Source organism: Miniopterus natalensis, chromosome 10 (genome assembly GCF_054644295.1).
Source record: "Miniopterus natalensis isolate mMinNat1 chromosome 10, mMinNat1.hap1, whole genome shotgun sequence".
NCBI lineage: Eukaryota > Metazoa > Chordata > Mammalia > Chiroptera > Miniopteridae > Miniopterus > Miniopterus natalensis.
In genome coordinates this window covers 32,649,544-32,675,169 of record NC_142090.1, presented here as the reverse complement: position 1 = coordinate 32,675,169, position 25,626 = coordinate 32,649,544, and the positions used below count along the sequence as shown (strand labels likewise).

Sequence of the window (25,626 nt, the reverse complement as noted above, 5' to 3'; positions counted from 1 at the left end):
ATGTTCTTGCTGTTCATCACTTTGAATATTTCTTGCCACTCCCTTCTGACCTGCAAGGTTTTTATTGAGAAATCAGCTGACAGTCATATGGGTGCTCCCTTGTAGGTAACTAACTGCATTTCCCTCGATGCTTTTAAGATTCTTTTTGTCTTTAACCTTTGGCATTTTAATTATGATGTGTTTTGGTGTGGACCTCTTTGGGTTCTTTTTGTTTGGGATTCTCTGTGCTTCCTGGACTTGTAAGTCTATTTCTTCCACCAGGAAGGGGAAGTTTTCTTTTATTTTTTCAAAAAGGTTTTCAATTTCTTGCTCTCTTTCTTCTCCTTCTGGTATCCCAATATTATGAATGATGGGCTGCTTGAAGTTCTCCCAAAGACCCCTTACATTATCTTCATATTTCTGGGTTCTTTTTTCTTATTGCTTTTCTGATTGGTGTTTTTTGTTTCCTCATATTTCAAATTGCTAATTTGATTCTCAGCGTCCTCTACTCTACTGTTGATTCCTTGTAAATTATTCTTCATTTCAGTTTGTGTAACCTTCATTCCTGATTGGTACTTTATTATGTCATTGATGATCTCACTAGTTTCCTTAATAGTCTTACTAAGATCCTTAAGCATCCTTATAGCCATTATTCTGAAGTCTGTACCTAGTGGCTTGCTTGGATCTATTTCATTAGATTCCTTTTCTTGAGATTTCTTCTCTTCTTTTCTTTGTGACATGTTTCTTTGCCTCCACATTTTGACTTCTTCCAAGTGTTTGTTTCTATGTATAAGGTAGAGCTTCTGTGTCTCCTGGAATTTTTAGAGAGGCTTTGTGTAATAGGTGTCCTGTAGGGTCCAGTGGCTCAGCCTCCCCAGTCACCTTAGCTGGGGCTTCTAGATACTCCCCTGTGTGAGCTGTGTGCACTGTCATGTTGTAGTCAAGCCTTGGTTGCTGTTGGCACCACTGGGAGGAATCGACCCCTAGGCCAGTTTGCTTTGAGGACTAGCTGCAACTATAGACAAAGAGCTGCTATATTGGAGACCCCCCCTATGGAGCAAGATTTACTTCAGTGGAGCCCTGGTGTTCACCAATGCACCCCTTGTGTGTGTCACTCATGTATGTAATAGCATTGTAATCTAGCCTGGTCGAGTCTAACCACCAGGTACACTGTCTCTGGGGCTTCTCAGTAGGTGAAAGTCATCCTCTCCCTGTGCCTTGCCCAGGGCCATCCAGCATGAGCTACATAGCAAACCATAGTTGGCTGCTACTTGTGCTGGGCTTGGAGGTGTCCAGGAGGGGCCAAACTATGAACAAATGCAGGCTGCCACTACTGCCAGGCCTAGGGCCACTTATCAAGATGGATGGGGCATGCTGAGGCCAGCTGCTGCTTATTTGAGAGATTTTAGGAAAGTCTTAAGCATGAAGCTAGAGAGGCCACTTGCATAGAAAAGCCCCTGGAAATTGCTTGGATGAACTTGCAATTAGGAAAGGGCAGAGTCTCCAGGAATCACCAGGGCAGGGTGAAAGGTGTGAGTCGGGTGCTGGAGATTCAAATATAGTGCCTGCCTGTTGGCTCTGTGTGGAAAAGGCTCACCAAAAGAGCAATGGCCTCTTCCAGCTCTTCTGTCTGGGAGAAAGCTGTCCCTCTATCTCTTGCCCCAATTTCAGGCAAGTTAGTTCCTCCCCAAATGTCCCAGGTTCCTTTAAAGTTGTTGATCAGCACTGGAGCTCAGAGAGAGCACATCTGAGTGAATCTGTGCTCCAGGCCTTTAAGAGAAGCTGCCTGGGACTCCCACAGCCTCTTTGTCACTCAGCCACAATCCCCACTGGTTTTCACAGCCTGAAGTTGTGGACACTACTCAGCCCTGGAACCATGGGCTGGGGGGCCTGTTTTGGGGGTGGGACCACCTGCTCCTCCAGGAAACCTCTGCAGCCAAGATATGCATCATGGTTTTAAGCCATGGCACTTAGGTTTGGGACTATAGCCTCCTCTCCATGATCTAGCCGTAATGCATTCACATCTCCACCCCCCCCACCTGTCTTGTTTCTTATTCAGTTCTTATTCACTTCTGTTCAGCTAGATTTCAGGAGGTTCTGAATGATGGTTGCTCTGTATTTTAGTTGTAATTTTGATGTGGTTGTGTGAGGTGAGCGGAACCATGGTTACCTATGGATGGCCGCCATCCTGTTGTCTTCCATTCTAGTTCTTTAAGTTGTTGTGTTAGATGGTTTAAAAATGCTTTTTCTTGTTTTTTGAGATATGCCTGTACTGCTATGAACCTTCCTCCCAGGACTACTTTCACTGTGATTTTGGGTTGCTGTCTGTTCATTTTCCTTTTTTTCCAGGAAGTGTTTGATTTATTCCTTGATCTCATTGGTAACCCATTCATTGTTTAATACCATGCTACTTAGCATTTGAATGTTTCTGAGTTGTTGTTTTTTATAGTGGTTGATTTCTCGTTTCATGGCATTGTGATCCGAGAAGATGCTTGATATGATTTCAGTCTTCTTGAATTTGTAGAGACTTGCCTGGTGTCCTAACATGTGGTCTATTTTTGAGAATGTTCCATATGCACTTGAGAAGAATGTGTATTCTGTTGCTTTAGGATGAAATGTTCTGCAAATATCAATTAAATCCATTAGAGCTAGAGTGTCATTTAAGGTCTGTGTTTCCCTGGTGATTTTTTGTTTTGATGATCTGTTCAATGATGACAGTGGGGTGTTAACTTCCCCTACTATGATTGTGTTGCTGTTGATCTCCCCCTTAAAGTCCATCAAGAAATTTTTTATATTTTCAGGTGCACCTAAATTGGTGACTATATATTTATAAGGGTTATTTCCTCTTGTTGGATTGATCCCTTTATTATTATGTAGCGACAATCTTTGTCTCTTGTTATGATCTTTATTTTTAAGTCTATTTTGTCAGAAATAAGTATTGCTACTCCAGCTTTCTTTTTCTTTCCATTTTCATGGAATATTTTATTCCATCCCTTCACTTTTAGCCTGTGTGAATCTTTTGCTCTCAGGTGGATCTCTTGTAGACAGCATATATTTAGGTCCTGTTTTCTTATCCATTCAGCTACCTTATGTCTTTTGATTGGAGCATTTATTCCATTTACATTTAATGTTTCTATTGATATATACTTATTTCATGCCATTTTCCCCCTGTATGCTGATGTACCTTTCTCTGAATATTTCTTCTTTTTCTTAAAGCAGTCATTTTAGCATTTCTTGCAGTGCTGGTTTGGTGGTACTGAGCTCCTTTAGCCTTCTTTTGTCTGAAAAGCTCTTTATTTCACTTTCAGTTTTACATTATAGCCTTGCTGGATACAGAAATTTTGGTTGCATGTTCTTGCTTTTTATCACTTGAGAACTTCATGCCCCTCCCTTCTGGCCTGAAGAGTTTCTGTTGAGAGATTTGATATCAGCCTTATGAGGGTTCCCTTGCAGGTCACTGTTTGTCTCTGTATTGCAGTCCTTAATATTTTCCCTTTGTCCTTGACATTTGCCAGTTTAATTATGATGTGTCTTGCAGTGGATCTCTTAGCGTCCCTCTTTTTGGAACCCTCTGTGCTTCCTGAACTTGTATGGCTTTCTCCTTCTCCAGTGTAGGGAAGTTTTCTGTCATTATTTCTTCCATCTAATTTTCTATCCCTTACTTTCTTTCCTTTTCCTCTGGCACCCCTATGATGTGAATGTTGCTTGCTTCATATTGTCCCAAAGCTCCCTGAGACTGTCCTCATGCTCTTTAAGTGTTTTTTCTTTTGGATGCTCTGTTTGAATGTTTTCTTTCTACCTTATCTTCTAAGTTACTTATTCTATCCTCTGCTTCATTGAGCCTACTTTTGATTCCTTCCAGTGTATTCTTGATGGCAGATAGAGTATTATTCATTTCTGCTTGTTTCCCATTTTTTATATTTAGCTCTTTTTTTATGTTTTCACTAAGTTCCTCTACCTTTCCATTTATGTCTTGTTGTTCCCATTAATTTTCTTGAGCATCTTTATAACTATTACTCTGAACTCTATTTCTGATAACTTGCTTAACTCCATCTCAACAAGGTCTTTTTCTGGCATATTTTCCTTTTCTTTAGTTTGGGGGTTGTTTCTTTCTCTCTCCCCATTTTAGTGGCTCTTAGTGTTTATGTATAATATATATTAGATATATTTGCAGTCTTCCATTTTTATGGGGTGGTATTTTGTAGTTTGAGTCCAGTGGAGTCCTGAGTTGGGTTTTCCTTATACTTCTTAGCTATTGGTCTAGGTGTGTCTGTTTTGTTGGTGCCTCTTTTGTGGGTTCTTTGGGCTTTCCTGTTGTGATTGTGTCTAGATTTTTGTTTACCAATTCTTGGGAGAACTCTTCTCTGAGTTTGGCTAACTGTGTGTCTCATCCCCAACCACATCTTGTGAGCTGTGTACAGGTGCTGGCAAGGCAAGACAATACACAATCATACTGCCAGTACAAGCAGTATCTTACAAAATATCCTGACAATCACAATGAAAATATTCCAAGTGAAAGTAGAATTGGGATAGTGAAAAACACAAATGCTAAGGCAAAAACAAAAGAAAGAAAGGGACAATAAACAGAGAGAGAGAGAGTGAGAGAGAGAGAATGATATTATTGCTAACAGTAATAAAAAATAAAAATAAATAAAATTAAATAAAAAGTAAAAAATAGAGAAGCTACTGGGAGAAAAGGGGCAGGGAAAAGATTCTTAGAGGGGCAAGAAAAAAAATTAAAGGTAGAGCATAGGAATAAGAAAATAGTTGAAAAATAAAAATATAATACAGAGACAAACAGAAACAAACCAAAAGACAGGAAGACAGAGAATAAAAAGGGAGAAAAAGAAAAGAAAGACAATAAAAAATTATCCCAATGGAACAAGAAGAGAGAGAGATAAAGTAAGGGCAGGGAGGGAGTCCAATAAGAGAAATGGGGAAACAATAAAGAAAAGCAGTAAACTTATTGGTTATAATGATAATGTCCCAGCAATTAAGCAGAGTATATTAATAAAATCTTGATAATAGAACAAAAGACAAAACAAAGCCAAAAAATCAAAGTTAAACAAATTTTAAAAAATTAAAAAATAATTTTAAATGAATTTTTTTTTTCTAAAAAAAGAAAAAAGTTAATCAGTTGAGTTTCATCTAGGCAGCTTATGTTATCTGAGGCTCACTCTTTTGTATGCTAATCTGTTCTCCTGGGAGGTACTTGTGTATCAGCCAATGTCAGGAGCTGTCTAGGTTTGGCTCTGATGTCCTTAGGTAGTTGGTTGATCTGAGGCTCTATGTGGACCACTTCCACTTGTCAGCTATTTTGCCTTCCCCCTGTGGTTGCCTGGTGTTACTCCAGAGTTTTCTGAAGAGTCTTTAGGGTGCAGGCTGGCTAGTGTAGCTCGGGATATTGCTCCCTTTAATTAGAGGTTTTACTGTGAGGCACTCACTGTGGGGAAGTTAATCTCTCCTACAAAGCCAACTCCTCAGTCTCTACCCTATCCTCCTATTCTAGTTTTCCTTACAGTGGCCTGCTGCATTTTCAGATTGACTTCAGTCTGTTGCTTTTTCTGCATGGGCAGTTTCAGCAGCCTGGGCTCAGAGGATTGCATTAAAGAACATTCCAGTGAGCTCTTTGCCTGCCCAGGATTCAGAAGGGGTTTTTAAGCTTTTCCTCCAGCTCCCAACCAATAGTCCCTGAGACTTTTATTTTTGTATTGTTGTCTTGTGAGCTGTTCTCCCTTCTCCCTCAGGACCATGCCCTGGGGGTGATATATGGAGCTTCAGTGAGCTGAACCAGCCCCTTTCCTATTAGGGGTAGTGTTTCTAACCTGCAGGAGATGTAGATGTGCTCCACCACTCCTTTCCCAGATATGGCTGGTTGATCACATGGGACACTTATTTCAAACTTTCCACTATGCAGACAGAAATCCCAGCTTTTGTTGGTCTACCTCCCCAATTCAAGCCAAGAAGGTGGGCACTTGTTCAGCAATCAAAAACTCAAAAACACAAAGCAACACACAGGCAGAGAATCCACCCTGCAAGGTCCCATCACCCCTACACCTTGGTACCAAGCAGGGTGGGTGACAAAGTCAGCCCCACACCATGCCCCTGCATAGCTGGTCTCAATAAAGCTGGGGGAGCTCCTTGGGCACTATACCGGCTCTCCTCAGGGTGCATAAAAAATCCCAGGTTCTCCCCACCAGCAGCTCTGGCATCTGGAGCCCTGATCTGCCCTTCTGGTGGCTCTGGACCATCTTTGGAAGCAGGAGTGCTCTCTTCCCCTTCTTGTACCACACAGATAAAATGCTATCTGGGGTTCTACATAATGCCTTATAGGAAGGCAGAGGGTTCTTGATGTGCCTGCTCAGTGCAGTCCTGTGGCCCCTTTCTATTCAGGAGCCACACACTGTGAGACAGCCTTTCCTATGGTTGGCACCCAGTGAAAAAGATGCTTATATGGTCACCATTAGCAGTTTTGTTTCACTGGGGAGGCACAGTCCCCTCTTCACAGGCACACTATTCCCCTGGGTCCCTTTGCCTGCTTTACACAGGCTCTCTTTCCCATCTCTCATCTTCTCTGCTCCTTGTCTGAGATCCCAGCTTTTGGATGCCAGTCCACACTCCCAAGAGGAGGGAGCTTTGCAGCCTCTAGCCTTAGGGCCTTGTAGCCCAGCATAGGCTTCAGGGGGGCCTCCCCCTTTCTACATTCTCCCCTCTTACCAGACTCTATGATGTTTCTTCCGTGATCCCTACTCAAAATATGTCCACTCAGGTATATTTCTCCATTTTTTTCAAGCTTGTTATGCAGTATTTTAGCATTAAATGGAGCTAATGCTGGGAGTGAGGGCTCTCTGCTTCTTGTCACAGTGCCACCATCTTCCTCCCTCCCTGAGTAGTAGTAGTAGTAGTCTTATTTGTTAGACCTTGCCATTCAAAGGCAAACCATAGCTGGGACTGTTAGTCAATAAGAATGCAAAAGAAAGAAATCTTCAAATCTAATATGGGAAGCCAAGTGCTGTTTGGGACAGTTGGATGAATGTCCTAAGTAATTCCATTAATAGTCCATAGGTCCTGGACAAAGCAATATTCATCTGAATTTGGCTTCTTAACAGGTAAGATGAGAGTCTTATAGGGTGACATGGAAGATCTGATTAATCCAGATTCCAGAAATTTCTGCAATACTGATTGTATGCTTTCCAAAACCTCTCTCTTTATTTATTTTTTTAATTAATTTATTTTTAAATACATCTTTATTGATTTCAGAGAGAGGAAAAGAGAGGAAGAGAGAGATAGAAACATCAATGATGAGAGAGTCATTGATTGGCTGCAGCCCTCAACCCAGGCATGTGCCCTGACCAGGAATAGAACCCTGATTGCCTGGATCCTAGGTCGACGTTCAACTGCTCAACCACGCCCGGCTGGGCCAAAGCTTCTCTCTTTAGAGGGTATTGTTTTTTCCTAGGCAAAGTCACCTTTTCCTTTAGTTCAGTGGATATTAGGGCAACATTAACTGCTTGTCCCAGAGTCCCATCAGCCCATATGGTCTTACTTGTTCATAGACGTCTGGTGGAAAAAGTTCTTCCACAGGCCCTCCAGTCTCAGTGAGGAGTATCTGTACCATTAATGCATCTTCTGGAGGTACCTTTAGGTGAAGCTGGTGCTCCTCTGCAGAAAAAGTTACCAGGGCATGCAGTTTACATAAAAAGTCACGTAGTGGGATAGGGCAGTGGGACGGTGCAGTGGGATAGGGCAGATCTCCCAAATGGCATTCCAGAAGCTTGAAGAATGCTTGTTTCTGAAGCTTCTCCAAGACTCCTGCCATCGCTATTGAAGTGGAACTGTGCAGTACTAATTTGGTATTCAGCACTCATTACATTGCTCCTGTGTCTATAAAAAAGTCTATTGGTGTTTGTTCCCACTGTCAATTGCACCCTGGGCTCCCATGAGGAGATGGTAATGGGCCAAGCAATGATTAATCAAACCCCTGGGCCCCATCAATTCTCACTGGAGTCTTCACCCTTACTTATCATCATCTTTCTGGGTTCACAGCTTCTGTCCTTTTGGAGAACATTCTTGTCACTGTTCTTAAGGCATTCCCTCTTCCAGTGCCCTTCTTTCTTACAGTATGCACATTGGTTGGTTCCCAGCACCTTGGACTGCTTTTTCCATTTTCTTTTCCATCCTGGGCCCTGGTTTCCCTTCTGACTTCCCCAGGCTGTCTCAGAAAAGACTGTCACCTGTCTTTGTTTCTTCATCTCCCTCTTATAGAAGACTTTGAATGTAATGTTTACTAATTGCGAGGGGTTCATCCCCACTACTCCTTCAGTTTGTTGGAGATTTTTCCTTGGGGTAATGAAAGTCATATTGACCATTCATACATTTTCTGCTGCATGGGGCTCAATATCAGTGTACTGCAGGTAGACTTGGTAGACCCTCTTCTGAAAGGTGGAGGGGTCCTCATCAGGCTTTGGTTGAACAGCCTGTACCATGTTCAAACTTTTTTGCTTTGACACACCCCTTTTTAGGCCTTCTAAAATACATCTTTTGCAGTAACCTAAATGCAGCTTTTCCCCATTGTTGGGAGTCCTAATTTGGTTCTACAAGGGGCATGGCCCTAGCCAGGTTTGGGGTCCCATTGGGGTTCTCCTGGTATAATGCCAGTGGGCCTCCTCACTTGCTTCTCTTCAGCAGTTAACAGGGTATTAAGAAGGTCCTGTATGTATGCCCAATTTGGGTGTCAGAGGCAAAGATAGATGCCATTAAATCAGTCATTTTCTGTGGGTCCTCTTGATAAGTGGTATGAGAGTTCTTCCAATTAAGTAAATCTTAAGTAGAAAATGGAGTGTGTGCTTAATAATATCTTGCAGGTTGGCCTTGCTGGCTCATTCCTCCTACAGGGAACTGTCTTAAGGGATATTGCTCTGACTTGGCTTGGATGGTTCCTGGTCTGAATTGGGAGCCCTGCCAGGTCTTGAATGGAGAGATCCTTTTCATGTAAAGGAGGGGCACTGGCCCCTCTAATGCCCTTATCTAAGTGATCAGAATCAGTGGCAGAGGTGGATATATTCCCTGTGCCTGCCCCAGTGTTTCAGGGTTCAGAGCCTTAATCAATGCCACCTCTTCATTATCCTTTTCCTCCTGAGTTTTACTATCAGGTAGAGGGGGCTTTAGAGAATCTTGTCTCTGAACCATTAACTTGTTTCCTTTCTTAGCTGCATCCTGATATGTAAAGACATAAAGGCTTGTACATATGGGATCTCATCCTATTTTCCAGATCTCTGACAGAACAATTCTAGTTGTAAAATAGTATAATAATTCAAAGAACCATTCAGAGGTCATCATACATTGGCCAACATACATTGGCCAAGCCTTGTTACAATAGAAAATCACCTTTATCTTAGTCATGGGCTCACAGGCATACACCTATGTAACCCAAAACATGATTCAAGGGGCTTCTCTTAGGTATAGATGCTGCAGTCCCTATGTCTACAAGTCAAGGATAAAATATAAACAAACAAATAGGAAGCAAGCAACTATATAACAGTATGATTCCTATGTCTCAAGCCTACAAATTTCCAAAAAAGAAATGCTACCTTTGCAATACTCCACAGAACATAGACAACCATAAAAGCACACAATATCCAAAAATCCATAACCAAATTCAGAAGTGTGCAAGTCAGACCAAACCCCACCTGTGGTGTTAGGAATTTTCTTGGTCACTAAGCCTTGCCTTCTGTTGAATGGTGCCCATTGATTCCTACAGAATCCCAAATGGTTCCATTCAACTAAAGGAAAAGTCCTCCAAATGGTGAAGAAACAAGCTCCTGGTCATGCACATTAGAAACCACCCAGCTTGGACTTGCAAGTCCACCAACAACTTGTTTCCTTCCTTCAGCCTGGCATAGCAGGCATCCTGCTCCGGGAGAGAGCAAGGGATAGTCGCTGAGTAAAATCACTCAATGGCTTCTAGGGACTCCCAAGGTCTCTCAGGGGGCTGCTTAGCCACAGGCAGTCAGGGGCACCCCCTCCAAAGTCCAGGGACTTACTGAGGGGGTTCCTGCTTGATTCTCCTGGCTGACTCACCAAAATTTATAGCAGCCCAAATGAGCCTCAGGTTCTTTTGCCTGCCACCCTGAAGCTAAACACACAACACAGGTGCTAATAGAAGGAAAGTGATTTATTCAGATATGACTACCCGACAAGGTGGCAAGCTCATGACTTGATAACCATTTTAACATCTCAGGTAGGCAAAAAGCTTTTACAGAAGGACCATGGGGAGCTAAAAATTTGGCAACATGCAGTTTCACATTCCAGCTCTCAGTTGGTTTTGATGCTCTCATGTGTCAACATCTGGCAATTTTTTCTCTCAGCAGATTTTATTTCTGGGAACAAGATGTTACAGGCCTGACCACCCATCAGCATCTGCTACACTCCTGTGATTGTGGCTGGTGAAAAGGAACTGCTGCTGCTTGTAACATGCTTAAATATGAAACTATTAATATTTTAGACTATAAGTTTTGTTAGTATTTTATTTTTTGGTTAGTTAATTAAATGTAAATTTTTTATACCCTATTGCAATCTGACCAGTCAAGACCCAACCCTTCACTTGGACTGAAGTGCAGGATTAGGGACAAAATTTTGTGGCACAGAAAGTATGCCAACTGACTCTGAATGCTCACAGTTTGATTAGTCCGAAGGCACTCTCTTGATTGGTCAGAATAAAGCTGCTCTGATCGGTTGGATCTGCACAGTTCTGATTGGCAAAGTTGCAGTCCTATTGGTTGACATGGGATTCCAGGAACTCCTTTATAAGGGCTAAATCAGACCCTAGAAATACAGCACAGGCAGGCTTCTCCCTGAAGTGCAGTTTGCATGAGAAGCCTCTGTGCAGAAATGGATGCTAGGCTCTGCTTTTTTATTTGAACACAGTTAGCCACCAGGAGACCTTCTTAGTAGGTGTCATTTTCTCTCTCTCTTATTTTTTTCTCAAGATTCCCTGGAAATAGTCTTTGTGGTGTCACTGTTACTCCTGTATGTGGCATCAGAGATCTGTTGGGATCCTATTTCTGGGCTGAGTGCCCTGGATACATTACAAACATTAGAGGTGGCTCAGCCACCTCAACCTAAAAGGGGGGATCACAGAGTGTCAGTAGCTGTGATGCTTTATTTTTTTTTTAAATTTTTATATTGGATACTTGTTACTTATGCCTTCCCTATCTTTCACCAGGGATTTTTCACTATAATAGTCTTTTCAAAGAACCAACTTTTGGTTTCCCTGATCTTCTATATTTGTTTTCTGTTTAATTAGTTTCTGCTCTTATTTTTATTATTTCCTTCTTTCTACTTTCCTTAGGTTTAATTTGTTGTTTTTTGCTCTAATTTCTTGAGATGGTTGCTTATTAGCTCATTGGTTTTTAACTATTCTTCTCTATGCATGCATTTAAGGCCATAAAATTTTTCTAAGCTGGTTTTGCTTTGTTTTGGTAAAATTCTAACTGAATCACAACACACACATAGAAAAGTGTGAAAATATAAATGCAGAGCTTATGAATTTTTAGAAAGTAAGCACAGTATTCAAATAAACAAGCAGAGCTTAACTCGCATTTTAACCTATTTTGTTTCTTTTCCTTCCTTCTCATACATCTGTTTCTATCTGGCATCATTTTCCTTCAAAAAGGAAGAACTCCCTTTTAGTATTTTTTTTAGTCCAGGCATACTGGTGATAAATCCCCTCAGTTTTTCTTTGTCTGAAAATACCACTTTTACTTTTGAGGCCTGTTTTCACAAGATAAATAGAATTCTAAGTTAACCAATTATGTTCTTCAGCATTTACAAGTGTCATTGTTCTACCTTCTAGTCTTATCAAATATCAACTTAGTCTGTTCATCATTGCTTTGAAGATAATATGTTGTGTGGTTGTTGTTTTTTCTCTGATGCTTTAAAGACTTCTCATTGTCTTTGGATAGCAGCTTAACTATGATGTGCTTAGGAGTGATTTTTGCTTTTGTCTTAAAGCTTGATAAGCTGTTATCTCCTCAAAAATTGCTTTTGCCTCATTCTCTGGAACTCCAATTACGTGTATATAAGATCATTTCATTGTGCCCTATGTGCTCCTTATTTTGCTCAGTGTATATTCCATCCTTTTTTCTCTCTTCCTTCAATCTGTTTCTTTTCTATCAACCCATCTTCTTATTTACTAACCCTCTTTCTGCTAAATCTGATCTATTGTTGACCCCATGTATTGAGTTCTTAATTTCAACTCTTCTGTTTTTCAATAATAAAATCCCTATTTGATTCTTTTCTATAGTTTCTAAGTTTTTGGCAAAGTCTGCACTTTTTCTATTCTACATATATAAATCATAGGTTTTTTGAAGTCTTTTCTTAATGACTTCAATATAGTACCCTATTTCCATTTTTATTTCTTGCTTTTGGTCATTTGCTTTTGTCTCTTACTATATTGGCAATTTTCTATCAATTCCCGTAATTGGGTGTGCAATATTTTGGATATTTGGCACTGGTATTTTCCCCCAGAAAAGGTTTCCCCTTTCCTTATCTAGGCAGTGGGTGTGCTGATGGCCTTGGTCCAATACGAGGATGAGTTTAATGGAGTGCAGTTCAGTGTTGGTAATTGCCAGTCTCCCTCCAGCTTGCCCTAGGGACCTCTTTCCAAGGCTTTTACAAGAGAACAGGATTTTCACCAAAGGCCCTCCCTTTCCTCTCTCCCTGCCAGGTCTCCTCAGTACCAGGAGGCAGAAAATGTAGGCTCTACCTTTCAGATGTTTTCATGATTAGATTTTTAGGCCTTTTCTTGAAAGCTTCAGAATTTAAATGTCTGAGGGGAAACCAGTCCTGCATTCTTGCCCCATATGTCCATCAGCAACTCTGTTGGTCTCTCTTCCACATGGGAAAAAGGGCTGTAGGTTATCAGCTCATCCTACCAGTCTTTTCTGTCTAGAATTTATAGTCCTTGTTGCTTCCTTTGCTCTGCAGTGACTTAAACATTTTGTTTTAAAATCATTTTATCTAGTTAGAAGCAGAAGCAATAATCTGCTACAATTACTCTATCCTAGCAGGAAAAGGAAATCTCTATTTGCCTTTTAGCAAATACTCCACAGGCAATGACCCTAGAAATCAGAAACACTCTCTAGAGGGTGATAATAACCAGCACTGAAATAAGAAACAAAATACATTTATGAGGTTGATTTTGAGTTTGGGATTGGCCTTCTAGCACCTGAAATAAGTATTTCCTATAAATTGAAGTTCTGGGGTCATTTCACATAATGCTTCATTTTAATTATTCTCCCACTTTTGCTGGGTACTATATTTGAAAGCGTTAATGTAAGATTTATGCTGCTGTTCTAAATAGGAAATAAGTCAAATAATATATGTTTTTTCATATAAAAAAAGATATCAGTCATCACTCTTACTTCAAAAAGGTTGTAATTAACCAATTAACCTTTTTCATTCAAATAATAATTTAACTATTAGAAAAACACGACTTTATCACAAGACAGTTTTTCTAAGTGAGGCAAATGTAAAATGCTTAAATTAAGGCTGTGAACATCTTCCCCATGTATTCAAAATTTCTGACTTTATTTTTTCAATTATTTTAAAATTATAAAGTTAATATACTCAGGAAGTTTCAATTCAAGTAAGATCCTATCTTTACCAAATTACAAAATTTTGACAAATCACTATAATTGTCATAATTATAAAATTATTTTTTCCTTTAGAGTCATATATTACTTTAATGAAAATTTTACTACAAAAATATCACTTAGGATTAAGTAAAACCATCATGTTTTTCAAGGCTGTTTATAGTAAAGCAAAGGGTGTGGTTTCTTTGATGCAACTTAATATGGTTTTTAAACTTATATAATTTCCTCTCTTTTTTTTAAAATGAGTTATTGGATGAAATTAAATGCAACAGGACAAGTGTGTATAAAAGCCAAGGTCTTCATTTTGGTGTTGGTCCAAAACCAGAGCGTTATACATAGGAAACTATAAAATGCTTATTAAATGAGATTTAACAGGCAATATCAGTTTTAAATTTAAATAACATTTCCAGTGTTAAATCTGAACATATACAGCACAATCTTCAATACTAGATGCTTTGCCAATGAACATGACATTTCTCTAAGCTGCTTATTTCTCACAATTTATTTAATTCATATTTAAAAACAAAACAAAACAAAAAACAAATACAAATGAATATATTACCATGTGGGATAGGCTGGGAAGACCTAAGATTTTTGTACCATTAATGTTGATTGTTGCTTTGAAAGTACTGAGTTTGTTATTTCCTCTTACTAAAGCTAAATAATCTTCAGACTCAAAATTTAATTTATATCATATTATTACATTTCTTCTTGATCTTTTTGGGCACATGAAAGTATTTTTTTTATATTACTCCTATATAATTATTGAGTCTGACTCACAGTGATTATGACTTCTTGAGTTAAAATTGCTTTTCCTTAAGTTAATATTGTTTTTGAGGATGTGGTTTATGTTTGTTTCACATTGTTCTGTAAATGAAATATCAGTAGCTTTCAGTTCATTGTCCTTGCTAAATAATGTTACTACATAGATAATTTGGTTCTTTCTGTACAAATAAGTGATTTCACAGTGGAAGACATTTTGCTACTGTGTTGGTTTATATGGTCTAATTCAATTCAGATCACACTTTGGTTCATAAGATTTGGACATTTCTGCATTGCAGACATTGTAACATACATATATTTAAAAACTTGCAATGAACTTTAGATATTCATGATGTTGACAACCTGTGCAATATCTGGACAGCGATAGGAGTAATCACCTTATTCTTAAGGGATATTTTTACTGGTTGCAGAATTCCATGTTGATAGTTATTCTTTGCCTGCTTTTTCTATTGGTATTTTTTTACATTACGTTGTCTCTGCATGTGCCTGGTCAATTTTAACTGGGAACTGGACATTGTAAATAAAAACTTGTAGAAATAATTTGAGACTTAGAATCATGATATTCTCTTCTTGAGAGGATTTGTCTTTCCTTCTGGACTGTGTCTAGCAATCTAGAATAGCCTGAATTGAATTACAAGACTTGAAATGATTTGAAGGGCTAGTGCTGGTGTATTTCTCAACAGCATATCTGTTCTGCTTTATAAGGTTCCAAGTTGAATCATCAAGGATTTACCAGAGTCTTCCTCTTTCGCAGGTTATGAACTCTTTAAGTTTTGTCCCCTTAGCCCTGCAAATCTGTCAAAATTTCTTTTCACCTTCCCAGGCTCTCTGCTGCATTTTTTTGGAATCAACACAGCAACCTCACACTCTGGGCTTATCTCTGAATATTCTTCTTCTGAATCTTGTCCTCAATATTTCTTATTGACTCACTGGATCTGCCTCGCTGGGTCTATGATCCTTTCAGGCTAGGATTTCCAGTTTTAGGGGGAGAAATTATAGGACCTCTAATTAAATTTGATTTTGAGATAATTTTTTAGTGTTTTTGTCCCATGTAATAATTGGCATATTCTTTTATTGAAATCTTATTCCTTATTTATCTGAAGCTTAAATTTAATTGAGTGTCCTATATTTTATTTGACAACCCTACTTCAAAAAGATTTGTCTCCATGTTTTTCCAGCTTTTATAGGTGTTTTCTAAATTATCTACTACATCATTACAAATCACCAAATAAAAAATTAGCATGTTTGGTAAATCCTAGATGCCTTGAATATGGGTGACCTGTATAAAGGTCCTTACATTTTGGCCTTATTTTCTTTAGATGTAAAATAGGAATAATGGATGACATTTGGTGAGGCCTTATTATATGCCAATCATTGTGCTAAGCACTATAAAAATGGTTAATAATAATTACCTGCACTTCATAGAGATTTCATGAGGGTTAAATTAGAAAATAGTATAAATGGTCTGCTACATGTTATTGCTAAACAACTATTAAGACCAATTTGTCATAACTTTTTAATTTAATTGTACATTATACTTACACCAGGTCTACTACTATTGTTGCATACTGATGTCTCAAATGTTACTTTAAATGAAGTGAAACAATAAATATTTCTGAATACATATCATGAAATGAAAATTATAGTTGCAAACACACATATTTGTAGAGGTAAAAACTTTAGTTTTACCCCTTTTGTGAATAAGAAGGTCTTTGCTGACAAAATTTGAAAACAAACCATGTTCCAGACACAAGTAACCAAAATGTTATAGTGACTTCTATTTTAAGGCCACCATTAACATATAAGAGCTTAAGATGTAAGTCTCTTTCTCTAGAAGGGCAAGAACTACACCCTTTGGTGAGTGGAGCATGGGCTGGATTTCAACCCCTTATTCACCCATGGTTGAACAAGTTTATGTAAGACATGACTGAACAAAACAGTTCTGATTATCATAAATGCTGGTCTTGCTCTGGCCAGTGTGGTTCAGTTCATTGAACATTGTCCCATGCACCAAAAGGTTGCTGGTCAGGGCCATGCCTGAATCGTGAGCTCAATCCCCTGTAGGGTACATGCAAGAGGCAGCCGATTGATGTGTTGTTCTCACACTGATGTTTCTTTCTCTCTCCCTCTTCCTCTCTCTCTAAAAACCAAAAATATTTTTTAAAATGCTGATCCCTTTGTCACCTACAGGCAGAATAACTCATATGTGCAACTCATATATGTTGAACATCATGTATATTAGGCTTCACATGTTGTTCCATTTGCTCTGTACAACAATCATATATGAAACAATATATACAAAGTTGGCAATGGTATCAACATTCTACATTAAGATTCAGAAAGTCTATGTAACTTGCTCTTTTAATGAGGTGAGTTAAGAATTGGACTTATATTTATTCAATTCCACATTCCTCCTTTTTCTTTAGATCACTTTGCCTTCTCAAACTTCTGTAACTACATACATAATTACTATGAATAAACAATAAAACTATTAAAACAGAAATGTCTAGTATTCAGTCTTTGAGGAGATTTTTAAAAATTATCATTTGAACTAGAAATGCAGAGAAAAATAGAACTACTGTAGGTCTCCTTAGATGAAGTATCTGAAATAATAACGAACAACCTTTTAACCTTTATCTACTTGAATCTATTCCAAAATCTTGTAATATTAGGCCATAGAAAATGTGTGTTCTTAAAAGATATTGCTTAGAAGATATTGCATTTTTTGGTAAGAAGGGTGGAGATGAAGAAAGTACTGGACCCGCACCCACATGTAGTGATTAAGAATCCAGAAGGATATCTCAGCTGCTAAAGTCCCCTTTGAGGAGCATGGGGACTGGGAAGAGAAGCCTACATAGCACCAGAGCTGCAAAGAGGAGCCCTCATAGCATCTGGTGGTGAAAATCAGTGGGGACTTTGTCTGATTGGGAGAAGAGGGTATCTGCTAGAAGCCCAGGTGTTCTCTTTAAAGGTCAGTACAAAGGATCTTGTTCTCAGCCAATCACCTGGGGCTACAGTAAAGGGAAGATGACTCAGGTCATACCAGAGTCATACAGAGAAGATCTAAGTGAAGAGGAGAGATATGGAGTGTCAGCCACTGAGGTCCCAGTGCTGAATCCTTATTCCATACTGCCACCAGATGCCATCTTCCAGGTTCGAACACTCTTGTTCTTACAGCACCAGCCTGGGAAGTGCACTAAACTAGTCCTCCAACTACTGGTGACACCACCCTGCTGAGCTTGAGTCCTACAGAAAGGCCTGCCAGCTGCACTCAACAGGAACATTTGGTGTCCTCTTTTTCTGGAGAAGTTCTTATTGAGGACTCATACAGATATTCAGCTGTGTAGTTTTGGAACAGGAGCCATTTTCCCCCCTCACGTGCATAGTCAGACCTCTGCCCAAGGAGCACTCACTTGACCTGTTTTTCTGACTCCTGGTGGCCCCACTTTCTAAGTTTGCTCCTGCAGAGAGGACAGCTGACTGCACCCAACCTGAACCTGTGACGCACTTTTCTGGGGAGGTTAGGGTGAGAGACTCAGGCAGAGGATGAGTGATATGGCTCTGGAGTAGGGACCACTTTCCTTTATTGCCTGCCTGACCATGCCTCCCTCAAGCAGGAGACCCACTAGCCCCATCCTCCTAACACTGGTTGCCCTGTCCTATAGAGCTTGCACCTGCTGGAAGAGACAGCAGATTGCAGACAGCCTGAGCCCACTCTGCAGTTTTTCTTTGGAAGGCTCTCAAGGAAGACCAAGCAACCTCAGGAGGATGTGGAGTGGTCGACAGGTGAAGGTGGATCTCAGGATGCCTTGGGTCTTTTACTGATCTTCCCCTGGCTCAGAGCTGGAGAAAGCCAAGCCTTGTGCACAACTTGACCTATCCTATGCACATCCACACCCAGTACAGGCAGGCATAATCAACAAATCACATGGTGGCTTCAGACAGGTAGCCTAAGGCTGGTTACAGGCAGTGTCTGACATCAACCTACACTGGAATACCACCTAAGTGGGAAACAACACAACCAGTAGTGGGATTCACACCACACTAGAGCTTGATCTAAATATCCACACAAATGGCACACCCAAATAGAGTTCCAGGCAGGGACCAAAACCTGCTGGGAACAACTTTTCCTTAGGGGGCAGCCTCAGCACAGTGGCCCATACACCTTGATTGAAGTTGATTCTTATAGTCAGCCAGCCAGAGGATTAACTCCATGCACAAATAACCAGCAGCATTCAAGGCTTAACTACAAGAGGAGAACATGCATAACCCACATAAGAGACATTCCTGGAGCACCTAACTCAGGTGAGCTGGAAGATTTTGCTACTGAGCCCCACAAGACACTATTAACATAAAACCACCCTAACACTTTTAGGGGTCATAGCAGATCTACCTATTATAGAGAGACAAACACAAAAAGGCAAACAAAATTGGAAAACGAAGAAACATGCCCCAAATAAAAGAACATTAGAAATCCCCAGAGAAAAAAATTAAATTAAATGGGAGCAACCAAAATATAGATTGAAGAGTTCAAAACAATGGGTTTAAGGATGCTCAAGGAGCTTAGGAAAACATGGATGATTTCGGTGACAACTTAAACAAAGAGAACATTAAAACCATAAAAAAGAACCAGTCAGAAGGAGAAGGAAGTAAGCAAGATATAGATAAGCTGTTTGAAGAAATAAGGACAGAAAACTTCCCTAGCCTGGTGAAGAAAAATGTCACATGAGTTCAGGAATCAGAGAGTCCCAATCACAATGAACCTAAAGAGATCCACACATCATGATAAAAATGGCAAAAGTTAAAGACAAAGAGAGACTCTTAAATGAAACAAGAGAGAAATAGTTAGTTACTTACCAAGAAGTTCCCAGAAGGTTGTCAGCTGATTTCTCAACAGAAACATTTCAAGCCAGAATAGATTGGCATGAAGTAGTCAAAATAATGAAAAGCAAGGATCTGAACCCAAGCTTACTGTGTGTGCAGCAAGTCTATAATTTAAAATTGAGGGCAAAATAAAGACTTTCTCAGCATTGCAAATAATGTTAAAGAGGCTGCTTTAAAAAGAAATATAGAGGGGAGTGGGAGGAAACAGGTGGAGGAAAAAAAGCAGTAAGTACCTATCAATAATAATCTCAAATGTAAATGGCTTAAATGCTCCAATCAAGACATAGGGTAGCTGAGTGGATAAGAAAGCATGACCAATATATATGCTGTCTACAAGAGAACCACATCAGGACAAAAGATTCACACAGGATGAAAGTGAAGGGATGGAAAAAATATTCCATGCAAATGGGAAAAAAATAAAAAGCTGGTGTAACACTACTTATATCTGACAATATAGGATTCAAAACAAAGGCCATAACAAGAGACAAAGAGGGTCACTACATATTACAAAAGGAATCAATCCAACAATCGGATTTAACTCTGGCAAACATATATGCACCCAATATAGAAGCACCTAAATATATATAGACTCCTATAGTCTTGGTGGACTTTAAGAAGAGATTGACAGTCCAGCTGGGCATGGTTCAGCGGTTGAGCATCGACCTAGGATCCAGGCAATCAGGGTTTGATTCCCGGTCAGGGCACATGCCCGGGTTGAGGGCTGCAGCCGATCAATGACTCTCTCATCATTGATGTTTCTATCTCTCTCTCTCCCTCTCCTTTCCTCTCTCTGAAATCAATAAAGATATATTTTTTAAAAAAAGAGATTGACAGCAATACAATTTTTTAAAAAAAGAGATTGACAGTCATAGAAGGGAACTTTAAAACTCCACTGTCATCACTGGATAGATCTTCTATACTCAAAAATGACTTATCTGATAAGGAGTTAATTCCCAAAATATAAGGAACTTATGCAACTCAACACCAGAAAGACAAATAATCAAATAAAAAAATGGACAAAGAACCAAAATAGATATTTCCCCAAAGAGAATATAGACTGGCCAATAGACATATGAAAAAATGCTCAATGTCACTAATCATCAGAGAGATGCAAATTAAATCTCCAATGAGGTATCACTTCATTCCTGCCAGAATAGCTACCACCAATAAATCAAAAAACAAGTGCTGATGAGAATGTGGAGAAAAGGGAACCCTAGTGCACTGTTGGTGGGTATGCAGATTGGTGCAACCACTGTGGTAAACAGTATGGAGTTTCCTCTGAAAATTAATAATGGAACTGCTTTTTCACCCAGTGATTCCAGTTCTGAGAATATAAACCAAGAATCTCAAAACACCAACCAGAAAGAATATATACACCCCTATATTCATAGCAACATTATTTATAATAGTTAAGATTTGGAAACAGCCCCCAAGTGCCCATCAGTAGATGAGTGGATAAAACAGCTGTGGTGTGTTTACACAATATGTGGCTTTAAAAAAGAAGGAACCTTTTGCAACTGCATAGATGGACCTGAAGATTATTACGGTAAGTAAAATAAGTCAGTCAGAGAAAGACAAATACCATATGATCTCACTTATATGTAGAATCTAATGAACAAAATAAGCAGATGAGCCTAGCCAATGTGGCTCAGTGGCTGAGTATCAATCCATGAACCAGGAGACCACAGTTCGATTCCCAGTAAGGGCACATGCCCAGGTTTCAGGCTTGATCCCAGTAGGGGGTGTGCAGGAGGCAGCTGGTTAATGACTCTCTCTCATCATTGATGTTTCTATATCTCTCCCTCTCCATTCCTCTTTCTGAAATCAATTAAAAAATATTTTTAAAAATAAGCAGATGAACAAACTAGAAACAGAGGCATGGATACATAGAAGTGATTAACAGATCTCAGAGATGGGGGTGGTGTGGCGACTGGATAAAAAACGGTAAAGAGATTATCCAAAGAAAATACATGCATATTCCATGAACATGGAAAAAACTGTGATGAAGACCATTGGTAGGGGCAGTGGCTGGGTGAAGTTGGGCAAAAGGTTGGTAAATGGAGGACATCTGTAATAGTGTCATGATAAAGTAATCCATGAACACAGATAATAGTGTGGTGAAGGCTTGGGTGGTGGTGAGAGGGTCAGGTAACAGGTGCAGGGGGTCAATGGGAAATAAAAAAGCGGGACATCTGTAATATTTTCAACAATAAAGATAAATTTATAAAAAGATTAAGAGAAATGTACTAGTCAGAAATTAAGAATACAGTATCTGAAATAAAGAATGCACTAGAAAGAATCAACATTAAGTTAGATGAAGTAGAGGATTTAATCAGTGTTATGGAGGACAACATAACAGAAAACACCCAACCAAAGCAACAACAACAACAACAAAAATTTATGTGAGAGAAGTCTAAGGGACCTCTGGGAAAACATCAAGCATAACAACATTTGCGTCATAGGAGTGGCAGAAAGACATCAGAAAAAGCAAGGGATTGGGAACCTGTTTGAAGAAATAATGGCTGAAAAATAATCTAACCTTTTAAATGAGAATGACACACCTGTCCAGGAAACACATAGAGCCCAATCAAAATGAACCCCAAGAGGCCTACACTAAGAGACACCATAATTAAAATGGCAAAGGTTAAAGATAAAGAGAGAATCTTGAAGGCAGCAAGAGAAAGACAATTAGTTACCTACAAGGGAGCTACCATAATGCTGTCTGCTGATTTCACAACAGAAACATTTCAAGCCAGAATGGATTGGCATGAAGTAGTCAAAATAATGAAAAGCAAGGCCCTACAACCAACACTACTTTACCCAGTAAGGCTATCGTTTAAAATTGAAAGCAAAATAAGGAGATTCCCAGACCAAAAAAAAAAAAAAATGCTAAAGGAGTTCATTAACACCAAACCAGTATTGCAAGAAATGTTAAAGGGTCTTCTTTAAGAGAAAAAAAAAAAAAATAAAGAGAAAGAGAGAAACATAGCTATAAAGAATAAAACAGCAATAAAAAACATATCTATCAACAATTTAAATGTAAAAACATATTAGATGCTCCAATCAAAAGACATAGGGTAGCTTAATGGATAAAAAACCATGATCCATATGCAGTCTATAAGAGCACACCTCAGAAAAAAAGATACACACAGACTGAAAGTGAAGAATGGATAAAAAAAATATTCCATGCAAACAGAAACAAAATACAAGCTGGTGTAGCAATACGTATGTCAAAGAAAATAGGCTTCAAAACAAAGGCCATAGCAGGGACCTTACATAATGCTAGGGATCAGTTCAATAGGAGAATATAACCCTTGTAAACATATATGCACCCCACATTGGAAAACCTAAATATGTAAAGGGAATTTTGATGGACATAAAGGAAGAGATCAAGAGCAATACAGTAAGAATAGGGAATTTTAACACCCAGTTGACATCAATGGACAGACCTTCCAGACAAAATATCAACTAGGAAACCATGGCCTCAAATGACACACTAGACCAGGTGGGTTTAATTTATGTTTTCAGAGCATTTCTCCGCAAAGCAGCAGAATATACATTCTTTTCAAGTGCACATGGAATGTTCTCTAAGATAGACTACTTGTTAAGATACAAAACAAGTCTTAATAAATTCAAGAAGTTTGAAAACATATCAAATGTCTTCTTGGACCACAAATTATGAAACTAGAAATCAGTTACCAAAAAAAAAAAAAAAAAATCTGAAACACAAACACATGGAGACTAAATAACATCTTACTAAACAATGAATGAATCAACAATGGCATCAAGGAAGAAATGAAATGTTACCTTGAGACAAATGAAAATGAACACACAACAACCCCAAATCTATGGGACACAGCAAAAGCAGTTCTGAGATGGAAATTCATAGCAATACAGGCATACTTCAAGGAGCAAGGAAAATCTCAAATAAACAATCTAAACTTACACCTAAAATAACTAGAACAGGAACAACAAACAAAGCCTAAAGTAGAAGGAAAGAAATAATAAAGAATACAGTGAAAATAAATGGCATAGAGACTAACAAAACAACACATAAGATTAATGAAACCAAGAGCTGATTCTTTGAAAAGGCAAACAAGATTGACCAGCCTTTAATCAGACTCATAAAGGAAAAAAAGAGAAAACCCAAAAAATAAAATCAGAAACAAATGTGGGAAAGTTATAACTGACACCACAGAAATACAAAGGAGTGTATGAAAATATTACAAACTACTATCTGCCCAAAAATTGGACAACCTGGATGAAATGTATAAATTCTTAGAAATATATAATCTTCCAAAACTGAATCAGGAAGAATCAGAAAATTTGAGTAGACCGATTAGAACAAATGGGACTACATCAGACTAAGGAAAGGAAATCACAAACAAAATAAAAAGACAACCCACTGAATGGGAGAACGTATTCACCAGTGATACATTTGATAAAAAGTTAATATCCAAAATTTATGAAGAACTTATAAAACTCAACATCCAAGAACCAAACAATCCAATTAAAAAATGGGCAAAGGACCTGACTAGATGCTTCTCACAAGAAGATTGCCAATAGACATTTGGAAAGATGCTTAACATCACTAATCACCAGCGAAATGCAAATTGAAACCATAATGAGATATCACCTCACACCTGCCATAATGGCTATCATCAGTAAGTCAATAAACAACAAGTGTTTGTGAAAATGTGGAGAAAAAGGAACTGTTGTTCGCTGTTAGTGGGAATACAGATTATTGTAGCCACTATAGAAAAGAATATAGAGATTTCTCAAAATATTAAAATTTTAACTGCCTTTTGATTCGCAATTCCACTTCTGGTAATATATTTGAAGAAACAAGAAACTCTGATTTAAAAAATATAGGCACCTATATATTAATTGTTGCGCTATTTACAATAGCCAAGATTTGGAAGCAGCTCAAGTGTCTATCATTAGATGAATGGATAACAGTCTTTGGTACATTTACACAAGGGAGCACTGCATGGTCATAAAAAATAAGGTAATTTTACCTTTTGTGACAGCATGGATGTACCTAGAAGGTATTATGCTAAGTGAATTAAGCCAGTATGCAGCTGTAAAAAAGAAGGATCTCTCACCCTTTGGGACAGAAAGAATGGACCTGGAGAATATTATGCTAAGCAAAATAAGCCAGTCCAAGAAAGATAAATATCACACGATCTCACCTATATGTGGAATCTAAGGAACAAAATAAATTGACAAACAAGATAGGAGCACAGACATGGAAGCATGAAACAGAGTGACAGAGCTCAGAGGGAAGGCAGAAAGGAGGGTGGGAAGATGGGAAGGAGGACAGGAAGATATTGACCAAAGAACTTTTAAGCATATATGTACAGTCCATGGACACAGAGAATAGACAGGAGGACTGGGGAGGGGTGGAAGATGGGGGAAGGGGGATAAAGGGGAGAAAATGGGGGACATCTGTAATACTTTCAACAATAAAATAAATCTTAAAAAAAAAAAAGAAATAAGCCCATGAGAGAAAGGTAAATGCCATATGATTTCACTCATATGTGGAATGTAATGAACAAAATAAACAAATGAAGAAAATAGAAACAGGATGATAGATACAGAGACCAGACTGACAGCTGTTAGTGCAGAGAGGTTTTGGGGCCTGGATGAAATAGGTGAAGTGATTAAGCAAAAATAGAAACAGAAAAGAGCATGGTGATTACCAAAGGGAAAGTGGGGTGGCATCATTTAGAAAAAGGTAAAGGGGGATAAATGGTGACAGAAGGAGACTGACTTTGAGTTGTGAACACACAGTACAATACACAGATGCTGTATTATGGAATTATACATATGAAACCTATATAATTTTATTAGCCAATATGACCACAATAAATTCAATAAAAAATTTATATAAGGGATTAAGATATAGCCTGGCAAAATTTTCAAATTTAAAGAAAAAGTCCTACAACAGTGAATTGGGTAAAGTGCGTCACCTTCAAATGAACTAAACTCAGCTTGGCCACAGTTATTTTCCTCTACAGAACAAAATATTAGAAAATAATGGAGTCATAGCATAATCATATAGTCTCCATCATCATCATCATCATCATCATCACTAACATTTACTGAGCACCTAGTTGAACTCTAAGCACTTTTATCATCCAAAACCTTAGGAGGTATATATTATTGTTGGTCCATTTTACACATAAGGAATGGTATACAGGGAGGTTGGCTTGCCCATTTTCAATAATGGAGCTGAAATTCAAACCCAAGCAGCATGATTTCCCAAGGCCATATTTTTGCTGCTTATATCTTCAGAGCTTTAAAAGGAAAAAAAAAATTGTGA

General features: G+C 38.7%; 1 protein-coding gene across 1 annotated transcript in view; it reads left to right on the top strand.

Moving 5' to 3' along the window:
* The window catches only part of HECW1 (HECT, C2 and WW domain containing E3 ubiquitin protein ligase 1), a 578,356-nt gene that overhangs the window by 275,678 nt on the left and 277,052 nt on the right, over nucleotides 1-25,626 (top strand). The window lies entirely within an intron of this gene.